The sequence below is a fragment of the Gordionus sp. m RMFG-2023 genome, chromosome 1 (genome assembly GCF_954871325.1).
Source record: "Gordionus sp. m RMFG-2023 chromosome 1, tfGorSpeb1-WG-v2, whole genome shotgun sequence".
Classification (NCBI taxonomy): Eukaryota; Metazoa; Nematomorpha; class Gordioida; order Chordodea; family Parachordodidae; genus Gordionus; species Gordionus sp. m RMFG-2023.
The window spans coordinates 24,321,900-24,325,686 of record NC_088775.1 but is presented as its reverse complement, the minus strand read 5'-3'; positions in this window follow the sequence as shown (position 1 = coordinate 24,325,686).

Here is a 3,787-nt window from a genome sequence, read left to right as displayed (position 1 = left end):
AAAATATATTCCATTCCATATTTTGGAACCTTTCAGAACGCGTTCCTAAAAATGATTATTTCTACTTTAGTCTTTATTATAGCAACACGGTGTAATAATTAAAACATTTTCTAAAATGATTATCATTTATATGTACGAAATAGTTCGATTTGAGCCGATTTTTGAAAACGGCTAACTCTAAATTTTAGAAAGATTTCGCTAATATATTTCCAAACCTTTGTGCAAAGTTGAGCAGTACAGTGAATAATTGTATCTAAGATACAAGCTACAAAATCTTTTTACTGCAGATCTTTTTGAGATTTTTTAATAAGATAGTATTTGTATCTAAGATCTTTATTCTGAAAAAAATCTTGTATCTTTTTAATTTTGTTGATATAGATTCTTTTTAATAATCATGTTTAAAAAATTCACATATCACAGAATATAACCTAATTTTCTTAGTGGAATCTTGCATTAATTTCCCATTTCCGCCATATTTAAATATTTTAACAACCTAAATTAGCTGAAAAATTTACATTTCACATTAAGATAAATAGATAAAAAATAATGGTTTGGGAAAAAAATTTTTTTCCTATGATGATGTATATAATGAGGCCTTTTTGACATCATTATCAATCACATCCATATTTTAAGAACTTAAGAATTGAGTAGGGTAATAAAAAAAAATTATTTAAAAGATATTATTAAAAGAAGCCCTGAATGTAGTACCAGTTAGGGATGTAATGTAGGGGAAATTTTCCTATAGTTTCCCCAATTTTTGTTCTATTTTTTTGATCTAATAATTAATTTTATCATATTTTAGAAAAATATTTTTTCCTCCTGGTTCATATATCATAATTCTGTTTTATTTTTGTATGTACGTTCAATTTCGATAATATAATAATAGGTCACCTCTAGTAATGTTCATTGGGAGAAATTTTTTTATTGACTGAAATATATTCAAAATTTTTATTAATAACTGAAATAAGAATAAGGAGTATAAGATTTAGGATAAGGCGAACTTCCTCTTCTAATTTTAATTGAACTAATTATAATATAAATTTCTGATAAAATAATTTAATGTAATATATTGATAATTTCGCAACAACATTTTTATGTTAAATTGTTCATTTTCTATAATGCAACGTGTTTTTGGAAGAAATTATTTATTTTAAAAAGCATTTAAAATGCTCACAAGATATCTACTTAAAAAATTTTAAACATTGAGTATGAAAGGATTAAAAATAATAACCGAAAGATAACATAAAAATAAAAATTTGACCCTTTTATGTTGGGTGGACAAATATAAGAGTATTATAAATTTTATTATAGTAAAAGAATTTTCTATAAATTAATTGAAACAGGGACCAATATGCATATAAGAGAATATGATCTAGTGAATTTATTAAAGTAATTATAGAAATAGGAAACATAAAAAGAAACATTAGAATAAATAATGCAAGTAATGAAGAAAGCCTGGACACTTGGGATTAAATATCCAATTATCGAATGCATTGGGTCTGCATCTCGTTGACTTAATTTGTTAAAGGGCCTAGTAAATAAAATATTGCCAATTTAAATTTTAGTAGCAAAATCCCAAATTATTAAAAAATATGTAAAATTCAATATTTTTTTACATGATTTTGAGGAAAAACAACTATTTTAAGATAAAAATAGGATTGTACCCTTAAAGCCTAGCCCATTCAACTCTTTAAACAGTATAGTGTTGTGATATTTAATAGTCTGTTAGAAAATAATGATATTTTGCGGCACTCCATATTTAATAGAGATAAAAGACTTAATCTTTTTGATAATGAAGTTTTTTAAATGATCTTGAATATCTATACAATTTTATAAAGTCATTTCTACAAAAGCGAACAAATCAAACTTATTTGACGCTCAAGCATTTATTCCTATCAGTAAAATCTAGTACGGAAAGAAATTCTAGAAACGAATAATTTTTAAAAAATCGGGAAATTTTTTGTTGCCGGGACATACATTACCCTCTTCATATACTTGACCCAAGAATTGCGGTTTAAGACAATGAAGTTGTCGATAAAGGATTAAATGTTATAAACCAATTTTTGGGATATACCTAGATTTAGATTTTGCTAGACAAATGACAAATTGCTCGATTTTAGAGATCTGGAATCGTTTGGAACAATGATAACAAATTAAATAATTGAAATTATATCATACTTGTTGAAATAACCTATTACAAAAAGAAGGAAAAAAAATTAATATTGACCTGTAAAATAAGTTTTCACGGAAAATTTTCCGTTTTTTCTCCAAATTTCCTGGGAAATTTTTCTCAATTATAGTTCTCTGGGAAATTTACATCGGTAGTACCAGTAGCAGGGATTCGAACTGAACCCGAATCCGGAGAAGAAAACCCGGGTTTTTGGGAAAAATCTGAACCCTAACCGAACCTGAACCCCGTTTATAAAATTTTCAAAACCCCGCACCGAACCCTAGAAATTTATCTGAACCCGGGTTCAACCGGGTAGTTTATTGTTTAAAATCATATATGATATTTGTATAATTTAAAATACAAATATTAACAATTTAATTGAGATTTTATAATATTTTCAAATTTCCAATTAAGTGAAGTGTTAATAAATTTTAAACGACTTTATTCATTTACGCCATTTTAAAATTTTTAAATTTATTCTCAAAGATTCCTATTGGAGTAATGCATTTACGCCATTTAACTATATTTTGCCTATAAATAAAATAAAAAAAAATTTTTTACCCCAAATTTATGTGTAGTTTTATAATAATAATTTAAATATAAAATTATTTTTTTTATCAGAACCAAACTTGGGTTCAAAATATTACCCTGAACCGAACCCGAATCGAACTAACCTATTTTTTTAAACCTTAAACCGAACTCGAACCGAACCATGGCAAAAATTTTGCCGGGTTCGCATCCCTGACCAGTACTATATAATCATGCTCAAACTATAACACCTATAGATTTAACATCTAATAAAGAAGATGATGATTATTTTTCTTTTGGTGAAACAAATGTTGCTGGGTTTAATACGATAACATTGAGCTGAAGATTTTTAATTATATTAGAAACTGTTGAAATATATTAGAATGCTTAATTTATTTTAAATAAAAAAAGTTTACACCATAGTCTTCATTTAATACATAGACCTTTCAGGTAGGCACATTTTAAATTATTAGATTGCTTTATTATTTTAATTAAGATAGATTCGACTATTAAATGTTTCATTTAATATATACTATATAATATGCTAGTTTTAGATCCTTTAAAATGACAAACTTGATTAATATAAAAATACCGTTTAGTGAATTGAATTGTTAGGACAGGGCATATAATCTTTTATTTTATAACCTAAGAATTTTCAAAATGGGAAGAGGGAACAAATTTGATTCAGGTGTTGAGAAACGAAAAAGAAAGAAGAGCGAAGCAACATTTATTAATTCTCAAAAAGGAGGCTATTTTAAAACACTTTAAAAATAAAAATGTGACATCATGCGCCACAAATACTCAATATCCATCTCGATGGTGAGCACATTGATATTCTTATGCCAATAATAAAAATCCCACAGAAGTAGCTGGTTTTCACATATTTGTCTTTCTCACTATGACGATCCTGCAGAAGTCACTGGTTCACATATTTTTCACTCTTATTATGACGATCTCAGAGGTCGTTTGTTCATTTCTCTCTCATCGTCGAGCATGTAAAGTAACAATATTAAATTAGAAAGAGCCATTACACTTGTATAGAATGCTCAAGAATTTTTAGACCGCTTTAAGGAAAACGGCTTTCAGAAT